Below are 20190 nucleotides of genomic sequence, written 5' to 3'. Positions count from 1 at the left end.
GACCTTCTGCTACGTCCGACCTTGCTTCTGTCTACTCCCTTGTACCGCGCCTATCTTCAGCAGCCAGAGAGGTTGAGCCGTTGCTAGTGGATACGACCTGGTCACTACCGCCGCAGCAAGACCATCCCGCTTTGCGGCGGGCTCTGGTGAAAACCAGTAGTGACTTAGAACCGATCCACTAGCACGGTCCACGCCAATCCCTCTCTGGCACAGAGGATCCACTACCTGCCAGCCGGCATCGTGACAGTAGATCCGGCCATGGATCCCGCTGAAGTTCCTCTGCCAGTTGTCGCTGACCTCACCACGGTGGTCGCCCAGCAGTCACAACAGATAGCGCAACAAGGCCAACAGCTGTCTCAACTGACTGTTATGCTACAACAGTTACTACCACAGCTCCAGCAATCATCTCCTCCGCCAGCTCCTGCACCTCCTCCGCAGCGAGTGGCCGCTTCTGGACTACGACTATCCTTGCCGGATAAATTTGATGGGGACTCTAAGTTTTGCCGTGGCTTTCTTTCCCAATGTTCATTGCACTTGGAGATGATGTCGGACCAGTTCCCCACTGAAAGGTCTAAGGTGGCTTTCGTAGTCAGCCTTCTGTCTGGAAAAGCCCTGTCTTGGGCCACACCGCTCTGGGACCGCAATGACCCCGTCACTGCCTCTGTACACTCCTTCTTCTCGGAAATTCGAAGTGTCTTTGAGGAACCTGCCCGAGCCTCTTCTGCTGAGACTGCCCTGTTGAACCTGGTCCAGGGTAATTCTTCCGTTGGCGAGTATGCCGTACAATTCCGTACTCTTGCTTCAGAATTATCCTGGAATAATGAGGCACTCTGCGCGACCTTTAAAAAAGGCCTATCCAGCAACATTAAAGATGTTCTGGCCGCACGAGAAATCCCTGCTAATCTACATGAACTCATTCACCTAGCCACTCGCATTGACATGCGTTTTTCCGAAAGGCGTCAGGAGCTCCGCCAGGATATGGACTCTGTTCGCACGAGGCGTTTCTTCTCCCCGGCTCCTCTCTCCTCTGGTCCCCTGCAATCTGTTCCTGTGCCTCCCGCCGTGGAGGCTATGCAGGTCGACCGGTCTCGCCTGACACCTCAAGAGAGGACACGACGCCGCATGGAGAATCTCTGCCTGTACTGTGCTAGTACCGAACACTTCCTGAAGGATTGTCCTATCCGTCCTCTCCGCCTGGAAAGACGTACGCTGACTCCGCACAAAGGTGAGACAGTCCTTGATGTCTACTCTGCTTCTCCACGTCTTACTGTGCCTGTGCGGATGTCTGCCTCTGCCTTCTCCTTCTCTGCTGTGGCCTTCTTGGACTCCGGATCTGCAGGAAATTTTATTTTGGCCTCCCTCGTCAACAGGTTCAACATCCCGGTGACCAGTCTCGCCAGACCCCTCTACATCAATTGTGTAAACAATGAAAGATTGGACTGTACCATACGTTTCCGCACGGAGCCCCTTCTAATGTGCATCGGATCTCATCACGAGAGGATTGAACTTTTGGTCCTCCCCAATTGCACTTCTGAAATTCTCCTTGGACTTCCCTGGCTTCAACTTCATTCCCCTACCCTGGATTGGTCCACTGGGGAGATCAGGAGTTGGGGGCCCTCTTGTTCCAAGGACTGCCTAAAACCGGTTCCCAGTAACCCTTGCCGTGACTCTGTGGTTCCTCCTGTAACCGGTCTCCCTAAGGCCTATATGGACTTTGCGGACGTTTTTTGCAAAAAACAAGCTGAAACTCTACCTCCTCACAGGCCTTATGATTGTCCTATTGACCTCCTCCCGGGCACTACTCCACCCCGGGGCAGAATCTATCCTCTGTCCGTCCCAGAGACTCTTGCCATGTCTGAATACGTCCAGGAAAATTTAAAAAAGGGCTTTATCCGTAAATCCTCCTCTCCTGCCGGAGCCGGATTTTTCTTTGTGTCCAAAAAAGATGGCTCTCTACGTCCTTGCATTGACTACCGCGGTCTTAATAAAATCACGGTTAAGAACCGCTACCCCCTACCCCTCATCTCTGAACTCTTTGATCGCCTCCAAGGTGCCCACATTTTTACCAAACTGGACTTAAGAGGTGCTTATAATCTCATCCGCATCAGAGAGGGGGATGAATGGAAAACGGCATTTAACACCAGAGATGGACACTTTGAGTATCTGGTCATGCCCTTTGGCCTGTGCAACGCCCCTGCCGTCTTCCAAGACTTTGTTAATGAAATTTTTCGTGATCTCCTATACTCCTGCGTTGTTGTATATCTGGACGATATCCTGATTTTTTCTGCCAATCTAGAAGAACACCGCCAGCATGTCCGTAAGGTTCTTCAGAGACTTCGTGACAATCAACTCTATGCCAAAATAGAGAAATGTCTGTTTGAATGCCAATCTCTTCCTTTCCTAGGATACTTGGTCTCTGGCCAGGGACTACAAATGGATCCAGACAAACTCTCTGCCGTCTTAGATTGGCCACGCCCCTCCGGACTCCGTGCCATCCAACGTTTTTTGGGGTTCGCCAATTATTACAGGCAATTTATTCCACATTTTTCTACCATTGTGGCTCCTATTGTGGCTTTAACCAAAAAAAATGCCGATCCCAAGTCTTGGCCTCCTCAAGCGGAAGACGCCTTTAAACGGCTCAAGTCTGCCTTTTCTTCGGCTCCCGTGCTCTCCAGACCTGACCCATCTAAACCCTTCCTATTGGAGGTTGATGCCTCCTCAGTGGGAGCTGGAGCTGTCCTTCTACAAAAAAACTCTTCCGGGCATGCTGTTACTTGTGGTTTTTTTTCTAGGACCTTCTCTCCGGCGGAGAGGAACTACTCCATCGGGGATCGAGAGCTTCTAGCCATTAAATTAGCACTTGAGGAATGGAGGCATCTGCTGGAGGGATCAAGATTTCCAGTTATTATTTACACCGATCACAAAAACCTCTCCTACCTCCAGTCTGCCCAACGGCTGAATCCTCGTCAGGCCAGGTGGTCTCTGTTCTTTGCCCGATTTAATTTTGAAATTCACTTTCGGCCTGCCGATAAGAACATTAGGGCCGATGCTCTCTCTCGTTCCTCAGATGCTTCTGAAGTTGAACTCTCTCCTCAACACATCATTCCTCCTGACTGCCTGATTTCCACTTCTCCAGCCTCCATCAGGCAAACTCCTCCAGGAAAGACCTTTGTTTCTCCACGCCAACGCCTCGGAATCCTCAAATGGGGTCACTCCTCCCATCTCGCAGGTCATGCGGGCATCAAGAAATCTGTGCAACTCATCTCTCGCTTCTATTGGTGGCCGACTCTAGAGACTGATGTGGTGGACTTTGTGCGAGCCTGCACTATCTGTGCCCGGGATAAGACTCCTCGCCTGAAGCCCGCTGGTTTTCTTCATCCTCTGCCTGTCCCCGAACAGCCTTGGTCTCTGATTGGTATGGATTTTATTACTGACTTACCCCCATCCCATGGCAACACTGTTATTTGGGTGGTCGTTGATCGATTCTCCAAAATGGCACATTTCATCCCTCTTCCTGGTCTTCCTTCAGCGCCTCAGTTGGCTAAACAATTTTTTGTACACATTTTTCGTCTTCACGGGTTGCCTACGCAGATCGTCTCGGATAGAGGCGTCCAATTCGTGTCTAAATTCTGGAGGGCTCTCTGTAAACAACTCAAGATTAAATTAAATTTTTCTTCTGCATATCATCCTCAATCCAATGGACAAGTAGAAAGAATTAACCAGGTCTTGGGTGATTATTTACGACATTTTGTTTCCTCCCGCCAGGATGACTGGGCAGATCTTCTACCTTGGGCCGAATTCTCGTATAATTTCAGAGTCTCTGAATCTTCCTCCAAATCCCCATTTTTCGTGGTGTACGGCCGTCACCCTCTTCCTCCCCTCCCTACCCCCTTGCCCTCTGGTCTGCCCGCTGTGGATGAAATTTCTCGTGATCTTTCCATCATATGGAGAGAGACCCAAAATTCTCTCTTACAGGCTTCTTCACGCATGAAGAAATTCGCGGATAAGAAAAGAAGAGCTCCTCCCATTTTTTCCCCTGGAGACAAGGTATGGCTCTCCGCTAAATATGTCCGCTTCCGTGTCCCTAGCTATAAGTTGGGACCACGCTATCTTGGTCCTTTCAAAATTTTGCGCCAGATTAATCCTGTCTCTTACAAACTTCTTCTTCCTCCTTCTCTTCGTATTCCTAATGCCTTTCACGTTTCTCTTCTTAAACCACTTATCATTAACCGTTTCTCTCCCAAATCTGTTCCTCCCACTCCTGTCTCCGGCTCCTCGGACATCTTCTCCGTCAAAGAGATTTTAGCATCAAAAAAGGTCAGAGGGAAAACCTTCTTTTTAGTGGATTGGGAGGGTTGTGGTCCAGAAGAGAGGTCCTGGGAACCTGAGGACAATATCCTGGACAAAAGTCTGGTCCTCAGGTTCTCAGGCCCCAAGAAGAGGGGGAGACCCAAGGGGGGGGGTACTGTTACGCCGAGCGCTCCGGGTCCCCGCTCCTCCCCGGAGCGCTCGCTACACTCTCCTCACTGCAGCGCTCCGGTCAGTTCCACTGACCCGGGGCGCTGCGATACCGCCTCCAGCCGGGATGCGATTCGCGATGCGGGTAGCGCCCGCTCGCGATGCGCACCCCGGCTCCCGTACCTGACTCGCTCTCCGTCAGTCCTGTCCCGGCGCGCGCGGCCCCGCTCCCTAGGGCGCGCGCGCGCCGGGTCTTTGCGATTTAAAGGGCCACTGCGCCGCTGATTGGCGCAGTGGTTCCAATTAGTGTTATCACCTGTGCACTTCCCTATATCACCTCACTTCCCCTTCACTCCCTCGCCGGATCTTGTTGCCATCGTGCCAGTGAAAGCGTTTCCTTGTGTGTTCCTAGCCTGTGTTCCAGACCTCCTGCCGTTGCCCCTGACTACGATCCTTGCTGCCTGCCCCGACCTTCTGCTACGTCCGACCTTGCTTCTGTCTACTCCCTTGTACCGCGCCTATCTTCAGCAGCCAGAGAGGTTGAGCCGTTGCTAGTGGATACGACCTGGTCACTACCGCCGCAGCAAGACCATCCCGCTTTGCGGCGGGCTCTGGTGAAAACCAGTAGTGACTTAGAACCGATCCACTAGCACGGTCCACGCCAATCCCTCTCTGGCACAGAGGATCCACTACCTGCCAGCCGGCATCGTGACAACATCAACTAGGATGGCCATAATGGAGGGTAGATTAGATGGATATGCAGGTTAACAATTATAGATACTGGGGCATATAGATGTTAGATAAGTGGTAGTATTATATGACTAAACAAAAACTAGTACAGCCAGAGTAAAAAGCGCATATGGCAAATATGCCAAAACCACAGTGAGGTGAGGATACAATCGTGACATAAAATGCATAGGACTGTATAAAAATCGCTCGGTTCAGGACCGACTGATGTACAGGAAATATATATACAACATATAAATAAAAACAAGCATATTACATAATCCTAAAATATACACATATAGATATGCACTTATACACACACACACACATATATATATATATATATATATATATATATACATATACACATGTACACATGTTGCTAATAGAACATACAGGGGTTGATAACCTAACAAAATACAAAGACCTGATATATATGTATGTAAAAAATATATTAAAATATATAAATGTAAAAAGGATGTACAATACCAGGATATAAGAATTATAGAAGTGATGTTATGTTATTATCTATGGTGATCCCTATAGGACAGTTTCAACCATCTCATTAAGGCCTTTAGGTGAAACTGTAGAGAGCTTAAACATCCAGAAGATTTCTTTTTTCTTTAGAGATTCAAACCTGTTCGGTACATCCTCAGGGATATGATCAATGGGGGTAACAGTAATGAGATTTTTACCTTCCGGGTGGCTGTTAGTACAATGCCTCGAAACACCGTGTAAGAGAAATTTGTTTCTTATGTTTTGTCGGTGTTTATTTAAGTGATTTCGCAGTGGCTGTATCGTGCATCCAATATATTGGAGTCCGCAGATGCACTCCAAAAGATAAATAACGTAAGATGACTGACAGGTAAGTCTAAATTTCATCTGGAAACTCTCACCGGTGCAATTAGAGTGAAATTCCTTCACATCATTTTTTATTTCGTTACAACATAGGCATCGGGTATTTTTACATTTATATGAACCAGTCGGTAGGCCACAATTTTTATTTTGGGTTTTATGTTTCTTTATGATACTAGTGGCCAAGATGTTTTTTAGAGAAGGGGCCCGGCGATAGGTGACTTTTAGTAGAGTTGGTAAATTTAAGATTTATGGTAGCTAGTGCTACCTTAAAAAATCTACAAGCAGCATGAGGAGACCATATAGTGGCTGAATGACACAGCCTTGAGTTTGCGGCAGCATGAAGAGAACATAATGTGGCTGAATGACACAGCCTGGAGGGGACAGCATCAGGAGTCTTGAAAGTGACCCGGTGACAGAGTGGTGCGGTGGGTGGCAATACCAGTACCAGGTGACGAAGTTGGGTGAAAAAAGGTCTGATGCGGAGTAATGTTTGTAACTGGGGAGAAGTGCCTTAAATCTGTTTTGCACTATTCATATTTGTGAAGTGTTGGTGTGGCACTATGGTCAATTTACTCTGAGGCATCAGGCATTGGTGGGTGGAAATCCTGGCTGATCCATGCCTGATTCATCTTCACAAAGGTCAGTCTCTCCATATTTTTCATAGACAGACGAGTTCACCTTGGGGTGACTATGGTCCCCGCCACACTAAACACCCGCTCTGATGGCACACTACTGACCAGGCAGGGCAGCTTTTCCAGGGCAAACTCTGCTAGTTGTGGCCAAAAATCAAGTTTGGCTGCCCAGAAGTCCAGCAGATCTTCAAGGTGTGTTGGCATGGGCATGTCAAGGTATGCCACCACCTGCTGGTTCAGGTCCTGCTCCAGGTCTACCTGCTGCTGATGAGTTGCTTCACTATGCGGGTGAAAAAAGGTACTCATCAGTGACTGTAGACTCAGGCTACTGCTGATGGAGCTGGTACTGCTCCGGCCACCCCACCCCTCCCCAGCAACCATGGCAGTGGAAGGTGAGCGCAGAAGGCCCCCCGAGTCAGACCTGCGAGAGGATGGAAGATGGCGCCGATAGGCATCGGCCAACTGACTACGTAGGATGTCTCTGTAGTAGGTTAGTTTGTCCTCCCAAGTGGGTGTAGAAAAAGGTACCCATTTTGTGCCGGAAGTTAGGATCCAATAAGGTGGAGAGCAAGAAGTCATCCTGCTGCCGAATGGTGACAATTCGTCTGTCACTATGTAAGTAACTGAGCATGCATTATTCCATTTGTGCAAGTGACTTGGAGGGACTCCTTGCCTCCATGTCCACTGCATACCGCCATGGTGTGTCTGGGTTCTTTGTCTCGTCTTCCTCATAACCCTCTATCTCCTCTGGCTGCTCCTGCTCCTCCTCTCCTGTAAGATGACTAGAAAAACCGCCCATTTGACAAAACCTAAGCTGTGCTCCACTGTGCCCCTTCCCCTCCTCCTCCTCCAGTTCAGCCCCCACAGGGCTCATGTGGCCATGAGATGTAGGCGCAACGTCTCCAATGCCCTAACCAGCCATTGTTTCCAACACGTGTTGTAGGAAACAAAGTAGTGGAATGACATCGTTCATCCCGTAATCCTGGCGACTAACTAATAATGTGTGTTCCTCAAAGGGCCTGAGTAAACGGCAGGTGTCACATATGAACTGCCACTGGTTGACATTGAAATCAGTGATGGCTTTTCTCTGTTCATATAGTCGGTCCAACATATGGAGGGTGGAATTCCAACGTGTGGCAACATCGCAAATCAGACTATGTTGTGGGATACCGTTCTGACGCTGAAGCTTAAGGATGTAGTGCTTTGCAGTGTATGAGTGGCTGAAGGGCATGCAAAAGTTTCCTTCCCATTGTTAGGATGTCTTGCAAATGGGGGGGAATATTTCAGGAACCGCTTGACAACCAGATTGAACATGTGTGCCATGCTGGGCGCATGGCTCAGCTTTCTTTGTCACAGAGCAGACAAAATGTTCTTCCATCTCGGCTTGGCAGAAGCCATCAGTTCTCTGAAAGGTGCAGAGTTTACCACTTGAAAAGGGAAGGACTGCAGCACCAGCAACTTGGACAGGAGCACATTCAGCTTTTGCGCTGTTGGATGAGTCAGCGTATACTGTTGTCTCTTGGACATGGCTTCGCCAATGGATTGCTGGCGGAATGACTGACTCAAAGTAGGAGGAGCAGGAGCATCTTGATCAACAGAAGGAGGGTATGACACACAGCTCCCTTCAGCTGATGTGGGGGAGCCTTGGCGGGCTGAAACAGGGACTGGCGTGTCACTGGGTGATGCAGCAAGCTGGACCAACACATCGGAGCCACGGTTCTCCTAGGCCGTTTTATGGTGGCGAAGCATATGTTGACGCAGGTCCGTGGTGCCAACATTGGGACGCTGGCCACGCTTCGCCTTCTGCCAGCATATCTTGCATGTGGCTATATTAACCTCCTCCGGATGCTTGATGAAAAACTGCCACACCGCCGAGTAGCTGATTTTCCCACCCACAGTCCGCACTAAGTGACTGCTACTGCCGCCATCTCCAGGAACCCCTGTTCCACTACCTCCTGGGAAGGTAGGCTGCCGCAAAGCAGGTGGTCTCCCCCGAGCAAGTTTGGCTCCATAATTTCCACTTCCGCCACCATACTGACTGCCAACCATGCTACCACCTTGCTGGCTCAGCTGCTGCCTCACGGGCAACCTGTAATCCTCTTCTCCTGATGATGATGAAGCCCCTTTTGCACCTGGCTCCCAATTGCGAATGGCTTTATCATCATCAACAAGTGTCTGCACGTCACTGATGTCCTCCTCAGGTTACGCAACAGTGTCTGCTTCAGGACCGTGAACGCTGGCAACACTACCTCCAACATCATTCTCCTCATCAATACTGGCCTACCTAGCGGAGGAAGCGACGGATGTCTCCTCCACTTCTTGGCTGGGCAGTAGCTGCCGACTGTTCTCTATTAGATCCTCCTCACTGAATAGTGGAGTTGAACCCACAGCATAAGATACTTCTGTAAGGGAGGGAATAGCATAGGACAGAGGCAATGGGAGGACAGGGACTGCTCCCGGGCCATGCCAACTGATGGTTGTGTCTGAGAAACACACCAACTGTTGACTGGGGATGTCAGATGTCACTTGTGATAAAGTGGATGACCGTGGATGACGACAGATGGGTTGCTGGTCGAGATACAACCGCTAGCTGATACTGTGAGATCAAGCATCTTGCTGCGACTCCTGCCGCCACTCGCTCCTAGTCTGTTGCAACCTCTGCCTGCATTTGATGAATTTAGGCCTCTGCCACTCCTCTGTGCACATCTTGGCACTTCTCTGCCTGACATACTTAGTGCATACCTAGGTGTATATTTTTGGGTGGCCCTTAAGACTTTTACAGTAACATGGCCCTCAAAGGGGTATTCCAGGCAAAAACTTTTTTTTATATATCAACTGGCTCCGGAAAGTTAAACAGATTTGTAAATTAGGCAAAGTAGAAGAGTAGTCGGCCACCGCACGGCAATAAGATCCTCCAAGGATACGAAGAAAGCAGGTAGATGCCAGCGATTAAGATACTTCACCTTTATTAGAACCACGTAAAATCATCAACATGGAGAGACTTCAATAAGACAAACATTTAAAATTCCAGGAATCAGCGCCAAGCATGACGTGTTTCAGGTCATGTGACCTTTCATCAGATGCATGGTGGGAAGCAGAGGGGTGGGGGAATATATCCCAACCTTCTAATGGAACAGGTGAGTAAAACATCTATCCTATGACAAGGGATTAACCCTGTCCATTCCAAAAGTTGAGGCACCCTTCTGCTAAACATAACAGGTATAAAGTCATAAATTATTAAGCACCTATAACATAGTTATAAACTGAGTGCAAACTATATATATGAAACCTGTATATTATTTTTAAGGAGACACAAAATGGGTTGCAAAAAACACCAATAAACAGTGAAACAATAATATGTATGAAATATCAAATGGCAACCTAAAACTAGTAATGAAGGATGACGTCTGATTTTTAATTCAATCTATATGGTTGAAATGTACGTAAGGAGTAAATCCAAAAGATTTCCCTATTACGTAGTGATTTGATGCGGTCTCCACCTCTGTCATGTGAACGAATTATTTCGATACCCGAGAATGAAAAATGAGCTACATTGCCATCATGGACATTTTTGAAGTGTTTGGAAACATTCGATGCGTTAGTGTAAGAACTGCTGCCAATGGCTCTAAGATGTTCTTGGATGCGTTTTTTCAAGGTTCTTTTAGTGCTGCCGATATAAGAAACATTACAGCTATTACAATCTATTTTGTAAATTACGTGAGTGGATTCGCAATTAATAAATTGTTTAATCGGTACAGAATCCGCATCAGGAATTGAAATCGTAGAAGTCTCGGCAGCATGTACACACACAACGCATCTAGGTAAACCGCATTTGAAAAACCCATTTGTTTTAATCCATGACCGAGAACTAACAGCAGAGGCAAGTGGCAAAGCACTCGGAGATAAAAGATTACCTAAATTAGGGGCCCGTCTGCTCGAAAAATGTATGTCATTTTTTAAATATTTATTAAGGATGGTATCCTGACATAAAATAGGTAAAAATGTATTAATAATAGATTTAATACTGTTAAATTCTAGACTGTAAGTAGTTGAAAAGGTGGGCTTCGATACCGTATTCGAAAATGTTTGATAAGGTTTTGGTGTGAGAAGACTATCTCTAGATAGACTATCTCTAGATCGTTTGGGTCAGAGAGGTTACCAGCCCTGGTGTCTGAACAGAGCCAAACGTAAAGTTTTACAAAAATCTAGAGATAGTCTGCACTCAGTTTATAACTATGCTTAATAATTTATGACTTTATACCTGTTATGTTTAGCAGAAGGGTGCCTCAACTTTTGGAATGGACAGGGTTAATCCCTTGTCATAGGATAGATGTTTTACTCACCTGTTCCATTAGAAGGTTGGGATATATTCCCCCACCCCTCTGCTTCCCACCATGCATCTGATGAAAGGTCACATGACCTGAAACGCGTCATGCTTGACGCTGATTCCTGGAATTTTAAATGTTTGTCTTATTGAAGTCTCTCCATGTCGATGATTTTACGTGGTTCTAATAAAGGTGAAGTTTCTTAATCGCTGGCATCTACCTGCTTTCTTCGTAGATTTGTAAATTACTTCTATTAAAAAATTAATCCTTCCAATAGTTATTAGTTTCTGAAGTTGAGTTGTTGTTTTCTGTCTAACTGCTCAATGATGACTCATCCCGGGACGTGACATCATCATAGAGCAGTTAGACAGAAAACTTCAGAAGCTAATAACTATTGGAAGGATTAAGATTTTTTAATAGAAGTAATTTACAAATCTGTTTAACTTTCTGGAGCCAGTTAATATATATAAAAAAGTTTTTGCCTGGAATACCTCTTTAAGACCTCATCAGGAACAAAATGGTACAACACTTAGATGGAGGTATGTGGTATGCACTTATGAGGACAGTAGAATGCGATCCACTATGCTTAACAGTATTTGTCTACAACACCAGCCAGTGAGTACTTTTTGCCTGGCCTTTCACAGTATCTAGGCCTTTGAGACTTTAACAGGAACAAAATAGTACACCAATTAGGTGTATGTATGTGCAATGCACTTATGAGGGCAGAAAAATGCACTATATTACACTTAAAAAAGTATTTGTGCACAACACCAGCAGTACACACCAGTGCTGCAGCACACAGTAGCTGTGTACTACACCCAAAATTGCACTTTCTCTCACAATCTCACTCCCTTCCCTATCAGTGCTTCTAGGCAGGATTTGTGCTTGAGCTGAATTGCTGCTGTTCTTATGTGCAACACACTGCTCTCTGTAATAGAACACTGTAGACAGTGACTGAGAGGTGAATCGCTGCAAAAAGAATGCTTTTTCGCTGCTGGAAAAAGCTTTTCTGTGCAACACATAGTGCTGTCTGTCCCTATCTATCTCTCTGAAGTGAAAGGCTGAAGTGACAGGCCGCAAGATAGCTGCTGATTATATAGGGCTGTGACATCACAGCGGTGACTGGCTGCTGATAGGCTGCATCCTGCATGTGCTTCAGGGTCATCCCACCTACCCTTGTTCCTGCCTTCCCAGGATTTCTTGCCCCATGTCTTCACATGTGGATCTGCCAATTTAGATGCCCTGGAGCCTGGACAGCACTAAATGGAGTTTAATGAAGCGATTCACGTGATAGTGTCGCGGTGATATTTGCATTCATTGCAAATCAAATTTTTTCTGTAATTTGTAACGAATTCTGATTGGTCAGATTTGATTCGCTCATCCCTAGTAACAATGGCACCTGTCATGGGATGGGATGTGTTAATCAGCAAGTGAGAAGTCAGTTTTTGATAGTAATGTGTTGGTAACAGGAAAAAAAGGGAATCATAAGATTCTGAGTGACTCTGAGAAGGGTTAAATTGTGAGGGCTAGGCTACTAATCATTTACATAATAACAAGTCTTCTGGGGTGTAGTTGATATGCTGATGATATGTCCATGGCTGTCCAAGCTCACTGATGTACGTGGGGAGTAAAGACTAGCTGATCTGGTCTGATCACAAAGATCTACTGTAGGTCAAATTGCTAAATACGTTAATGCTTGCTATGATAAAAAGAGGTGGCACAGCACACAATGCATAACAGCTTGCTGCATAGCGACAGACCAAATTAGTAACATAGTTCATAAGGTTGAAAAAGGACCAGAGTCCATCAAGTTCAACCTATACCCCTAATAAGTCCCTACTGAGTTGAGTTGATCCAGAGGAAGGCAAAAAACCCTCATACTAGAGGTAAAAATTCCTTCCTGACTCCAAATATGGCAGTCAGAATAAATCCCTGGATCAACTTTCTGTCCCTATAAATCTAGTACACATAACCGGTGATGTTATTATTCTCCCAAAATGCATCCAGCCCTTTTTTGAACTCTTTTACAGAGTTCACCATGACCACCTCCTCTGGCAGAGAATCCCATAGTCTCACTGCTCTTACAGTAAAGAATCCCTGTCTGTGCTGGTGTAGAAACCTTCTTTCCTCAAGATGTAGAGGATGCCCCCTTGTTATAGATACAGATCTGGGTATAAATAGATCATGGGAGAGATCTTTGTATGGTCCCCTGATATATTTATACATAGTTATTAGGTCTCCCCTAAGCCTTCTTTTTTCTAAACTAAATAACCGTAATTCTGATAATGTTTCTGGGTACTGTAGTCCTCCCATTCCCTGTATTACCCTGGTTGCCCATCTTTGAACCCTCTCCAGCTCCACTATATCTTTCTTGTACACTGGTGCCCAGTAATTGAACATGCCAACCATCTCCTTTCCTAAAACAACTACAATGAACACATCTTTTAGTTTACGGGACCCAACACTAATCTATGTTTTAGTGCAGGGATGAACCAGAAAGCCAACCATCACTCTTTAACTTTTGAAAGGTAAGAGCGCATAAGATGTGGTCCATGTCAGAGAGTGAGGCATGGGTGTAATCTATGAGAGGTATGGGTGCACAAGGAGCAGAAAGATATAGAGGAAGTCTGTGTTAGATGAAAGAATTAGGAAAATCCTAGTGCAATGAAGTGCAGTGGAAAGCAGTTCGTCTGAAAGATGGGGCAAGGGAAAGAGTCTTTGTGGAGGTTTAAACAATCTGTGTAATAGAGAGGGCATGGGAGCAGTCTGTGTAGAGAAGTAGTTTGTGAAAGGGGCACAGGGAACAGTCTGTGTGTAATAGAATACAGTGGGAAGCAGTCTCTGTGAGAGATGGGGGCAAGGGGAAAAGTATTTCTGGAGGTTGGAGCAGTCTGTGTAATAGGGGACATGGGAGCAGTTTGTGTTGAGAGGTAGCATGAGAGAAGTATTGCATAGTTGTGACACCTATGTTTAGGAAGTACAGTATTTGGTAATTGCGCAACACAGCAGGTACATTAATAGGGGCACATTGAACGGTATCAGACACATAACTAGTGGTATCTGCAAGATGAAGGGTGTTTGTAAGTTAGCTAAAGAGAGGGTGCTGTTGATTCCACTCTTCACATACACCAAAAAGCTAAGCTAAGTCTGGGCTGGTATAGTTTAGAGACTTTTTTGTGTTTTGTGCCTTTTTTGTGCCTTTTTTAAAAAGTCTCAGTTGATAAATTCATTTTCACTGCATAAGACTAACCATAACAGCTGGGATGCAACGCTGAGCCAAATGTGAGACACATTTACACACAAAAACAGCTCTAAAGACAATGATAAATGCCCCCCATCCTTCTGTGTGGAGTAGGATTAGGACTATGAGTAGCTCCTTGTTTGGACCCTATAATTATTCATACCTCTATGCTAATACAGGCTCTAGACCAGGAATAGGCAACTTTTGGCACTGCAGATGTTTTGGACTACATCTCTCATGATGCTCTTACAGCCAAAATGCTGCAAAAGCATCATGAGAGATGTAGTCCAAAAAACATCTGCAGTGACAAAGGTTGCCCATGCCTGCTCTAGACATCAAGAATAAATCAGACCTTAGAACAGATGTGTGAATAAATCCAAACTTTGAACTGAAATCCCAAAGCTAAAACAGAACCAATTCCAGAATTAATTCACATCACAAACCAGACTGTCAAACCACATACAAAACTACAGACCGGACCCCTACACAAGAATCTATCTCTAAATGAAGGAAAAGCTGAGGAGCAGGGCTGACTAATAAAGACATAAACACTAAAAATCTCTCCCCTTTGGAGTTTTCATTTTTAGTAGCCAGAATTCCTCAACACAGTCAGGATGATCTGCAATGCGTTTCTAGTACTGTATCTAGTATAGCCAAGACAGTGGTCACCAAATACAAGATCGCATGAACTGTTGAATACAAATTATAATCCCCTTGCTTATAATGTGTTCTCATGATTCAACAATATAGAGTCATGCGTAGTTTATGGGTATTATGCTTTATGGAATCATTTTTGTTGTCATTGTTTGTTTCATCTCAATACAAATAATTTGCTTGATGAGCTGATTTATTATTAGATATCAAATATTCTGTAACTATTAGTTTAGACTAGGAAGAGATGAAAACACAGACATTTTCAGCTATTTATTTATTAATTTTGTATTTCATTCACATTTCATATTAAATAACAGGTTAAGTAATTTCTTAGGTTATTACAGTTGTGTGGATTCCTAACTAGATATAGATTTGTTTTTATGCGCGAGAAAATTTATTTTATATTAAATAATCTCATTTTTTAGACTAAATAATCGAGCTTTAAATAATCGCATTAAAGGATTACTATTTTACATCTTTATTTTATACTTGTAATGTATTAGCGTGCTTCTGTATGCTAATACTTGGGGTAGATTTATGATACTGTCTAAAAGAAAAAACTTAATTGTTGCCTTTAGCAAAAATAAATATAATAGGTTGTTTATCTTAGAATTGACCACAAGTGGCTGATATGTCACTATGATAAATGTGTGCCACAATTTTAGACTTGACCACTGGAGGCTGCTATTTTGCTCTTAAACTGACACCTTACCAAGGTGGACAATTATGTTTTGAATGGAAGACATCTTACTTCCTGCTTGGACCGAATTCAAACAGTGCTTGCCCATTGTGATTTCCTCCAGGCTTGGGTAATCATGAACTGTGTTTGCCAGATTTTTGCTGTGTTCTGCTCCTATTTTTCAGCATATTGAATTCCAGCAGTGTTTTACCACTATTGTAACAGATTTTAATTGCCCGACACAGTTATAATACCAATCTTTATGCCCCCTACTCATAAATAATGCCCACTGCTCTGCCCCCCTACTAAGAAATAATGCACCTTTGTGCCCCCTGTATTAATGCAGCCCTAATAGTCACAATTCCCCCTTTTTTCACCAACAGTGGTAATGATCCCCCTTATGCATTCCACGCAGCAAAGTTGTCCACCTATGTGTCCCTACAAAGTAACAATGTAATCTGCTTTGCTACCTAGAAAATAATAATTCCCCTTTTTGTCTACTCTAAAATAGAGCTGCCTTGTGGCCTATTCATCTTTGCTAAATTCAATTGTATGTGCTCTGAGGACACAGTTAAAGGGGTACTCTGGGGCTTAGATATCTTATCCCCTATCCAAAGGATAGGGGATAAGATGCCTGATCACAGGGGTCCCGCCGTTGAGGACCCCCATGATCTTGCACGCAGCACCCTAGTTAAAATCAGTCCCCTGAGCATGTTCGCTCTGGGTCTGATTTCCGGCGACCTTGGGGCAGGCGGAGTGTGACGTTACGCCTCCGCCCCCGTGTGATGTCACGTTCCACCCCTCAATGCAAGCCTATGGGAGGGGGCGTGAGAGCTGTCGCGCCCCCTCCCATAGGCTTGCATTGGGGGACATCCCCCAGGGATCAGAGCACCTGGCGAAAAGTCCAGGGCACATACCACAGATGCCACATGCTCAGCCTAATGCAAGAAGGCCCATTGGGCATGAGGCCCTGGAAAGTTGAAAACTTTGCCCCAGTTCAATAAAAAATAGAACTATATGATATATAAGCCTTATTTCTTTCCTTACAGGGGTTGTTCTGTTAGGACAACCCTTAACCCTTGTCAATATGTCCTATTAGAGTAGGAGAAATATGCTGTTTCAGGAGCAATCTGCCCTCAGTTTTGATTGAAGAGTTTTGATTGAAGATGTCATTAGCAGCCTTGGGATCTTCAGTCAGAGTATAAATTCTCCAGACGAGACCAACCACCCCTGTTATTTATGGATAAGTAATGACTGATTTACTTAGTTACATTGGAGGTACTGTACACAAAGAAATGTGCATGGTAGAGAGTACAAATTATTCTCTAAAAAGTCCAGTCTATCTGGTTTGGTATTGGGCCTTTTGAGGAGGTTTTGCAAACTACTAATATAAATAAAAATTTTCACTTTATTAGTTTATATTCAAAAAAAACAAAATAAAAAAAATATATATGTAAATAATATATGGTAGCCAAACAGAATCCAAAACATTTTCAGGACCAAAGTATAATTCATTGAGCACAATGACAATATACAGGTGTATATACAGGTATGAGTTATGTGCAGCTCACCATTACATAAATGCAACCATAGAATGGATCATATGCTATCCTAATCTACTCAAAATGGGCAGATTGGCACTAGTGTGCTTGCATATATTGCATAACCCAAAATCCTATAGCATATGTACCTTAAATAGATGATACCACCAACCATATCGTAGTGAAAGTAACGTGCCGAAACTTCAAACACAAGTTTTTGTGTCTTCCTCATGGGGTTTTCACTTCTTAGGAGGTTGTGATATACCACTGGAGTGGAGAATGTGGAGAAGTACACAGAGAGATGGCTCCCAGTTCACCTTCTCCACCCGGTCTGGAGCTGATTACACTCAGCGAGAAACCACCAGGGGGGGCTCTATAAGAGAGTTAAGAGCTTCACAGGTAATGGCTCTCTGCATTAGAGAACACAGATATGCCAAGCTTGTAGGATCCAAGAGACTCAAATTTGGTAAAAATGTTGTGATGCAACATTGAGCACTAGGCTTAAAAGAATACCTGTTACACAGTCCAGTTAGATCTTAGACAAGCAGGATTTTATTTAAGTTTTATGTGACTATTTACTATGTGGTAAGTAAATGAAGCTTTTGCAGCCAACTCAAATCCAGGAGATAGGGATCCCTGAATGTGAGTGACCTCCATGATTATTACAGTGGACATTGTGTATAGATATATATATATATATATATATATATATATACTAGCTGAGTACCCGGCGCAGCCTGGTTTTTCCTACCTTATCCTTGTGGGGGAGGGAAAGCAACAAAGGAGGAAGCTTTTGTCCTCATATCCCGTCCCTAAATCCCTTCCTCATATTCCGACCTCATATTTTGTTCTCATATCTCGACCCCATATCCTGTCCTCATATCCCATCCTCATATCCTGTCCTCATATGCCATCCTCATATCCTGTCCCTATATCCTGACCCACTATCCCGACCCCATATCCCATTTCCATATCCCGTCCCCATATCTCGTCCTTATATCCCATCCTCATATCCCGTCCTCATATCCCGGCCTCATATCCTGACCTCATATCCCGTCCTCATATCCCGACCTCATATCTCGACCTAATATCCCCTCCTCATATCCCGTCCCCATATCCCCTCACCATAGCTAATCCTCATTTCTAATCCTCATATACCATCCTCAGGTGGGTCTGTGTTGTGGTAAAGATATTGTAAGCTGAAAATAAAAGGGGTGTAACTTAAAAGGTGGGCGTGTCTTTGTGAGATGGGACATGGCATTCAGGGAGAGTGTGGCTTACCAGCTGGACTGACGCATTCACCAGGAGAAGCAGAGCGGAGCTTGTGGAGTAAGGTTACCAGAAGTCCTATATACTTGCATAGGACTTGAAACAAAAACACCATCCTTCACATATGGGGGCAGGTTAGGGGTAAATTTAACTATTATATATTTTTATTTGACATATAAGTAACATGTGACCAAGTATTATTAAAATATCTCCAGCTGTTTGGAAGTTATGCGGTATCATATATTTCCCAGACTTGTATGGGACTTTAAATAAAAACCCAGACCCTGGCAAATGGGGGTGGGTAAGGGTTAAATTACCTATCCTATATTTGTTGTTGACATATAAGTAACATGTGTGCCAAGTTTCATGTTAATATCTTTAGCCGTGTGGAAGTGATGCTGGAACATACACACACACATACATACATACACACACACACACACACACACATATTGAGTTATATATATATATATATATATATAGATTTATTTTTATTTTTTATATTAATCTTTTAATATACTCCGTTATGCCTTAAATTTATTGTGGAAGAAATATCAAGACCAAATTTGTTGGAATGCTTGAATCTATAGGTCAGAGATCCCTGCTGGAAGACAAATCCTATCCTCATGAAAGAAGCATTGTGTGGGAGTTCAGGATACAATTGTGGAAGTCAAGTAATTGGCCTCTCTGTCCTGGCGGTTCCAGGTCACATTCTTTAACTGACCCTTTTTTAAATCGCTTTGTATCACAGTGAAATTATGTTCTGGAGGACATTTAAAGCATCATCTTTGAGATAATACATAATGTAAACCATGACTGCTATCAGATAAATAATTTGCTCAGATGGGTAATTTATGTTTTATGAAGAAATTGTTAGTTTTTCCATTTATTTCTTTTTTCTTCTTCTGGAAAAACAATTACTGTAATATTATTTCATATGTATGTTTTCTCATAGGCTGAATCTGCTTAACTGAGAATATCATGAGGGAATTTTTGTGTAAATAACTATTGAAGTCTGTATAAAAAATAGTAAATATATTTATTGTCAGCAAAGGCACAATTAGAATATGTTATTTCTCCAGACTTCTTGCTCTCTAGCAATGACTCAGAAAACATAACTAACGGGGCATTGTTAGGACAGTACATTTGGGAATGTTTCCTGCCCCAATCTTGATGCCGGGTGTAACTGGTACATGACCAAAGGAACAGAGCTCTTTGAAAACATAAGACGTGTCACATACTGCTACATTGGAATAGCTGTATCTTGATTTTATAGTAACCTGTTCTACAGAAATCTGTTTAGAGTTTTTTTTTTTTATATTACAGGCTTTGCTTCTTTTTAATTCATTATCTTATGTTGTATAATAAGTAATGCAAAATGGCTGGGTGAGCCTTTGAAATGTGCAGGCTTGTATGCAAATGAGACATACCTATGGTTCTCGGACTTGAGCATTTTTCTTTGATGTACATTTCTGACATTCTGAGATTATAAAGAAGAAAAGAACTTTAATTTTATTAAGAAATCTTAATTGAAGTTAACATAAAAGAAGTTGCATGGTGTTAATTGGTCTGTTTCAGGCATAATTTGGGCCTTAGAGACCCATGTCCCTTACCCCCTGCCAAAGTGTCAAAACTCACATCTTTAATTCAACAATCTTTGTAATAATTACCTCAGGATAAGGTAAGCTTTGATTAGGAGTCCTTTTTAGTAAAAGTACAGTACACGGCTCCTTAAGAAAAATAAAGTAGGGCTGACTAGAAAGACAAACTCATATGACAGTGATTACAGGGGAACGTGGAGAGGCAA

The 20190-nt window shown here is 43.9% G+C and overlaps 1 long non-coding RNA gene across 1 annotated transcript in view; it reads right to left on the bottom strand.

Moving 5' to 3' along the window:
* The window catches only part of LOC130357765 (uncharacterized), a 46215-nt gene extending 26351 nt beyond the window's left edge, over window positions 1-19864 (bottom strand). The window contains exon 1 of the long non-coding RNA XR_008889252.1: window positions 19814-19864. This is a non-coding gene — a long non-coding RNA (uncharacterized LOC130357765). The remainder of the gene's footprint in view (window positions 1-19813) is intronic.
* Between the last annotated feature and the right edge of the window lie 326 nt (window positions 19865-20190).

Source organism: Hyla sarda, chromosome 2 (genome assembly GCF_029499605.1).
Source record: "Hyla sarda isolate aHylSar1 chromosome 2, aHylSar1.hap1, whole genome shotgun sequence".
NCBI classification, from domain to species: domain Eukaryota; kingdom Metazoa; phylum Chordata; class Amphibia; order Anura; family Hylidae; genus Hyla; species Hyla sarda.
This window is presented reverse-complemented; position numbering and strand designations above follow the sequence as displayed.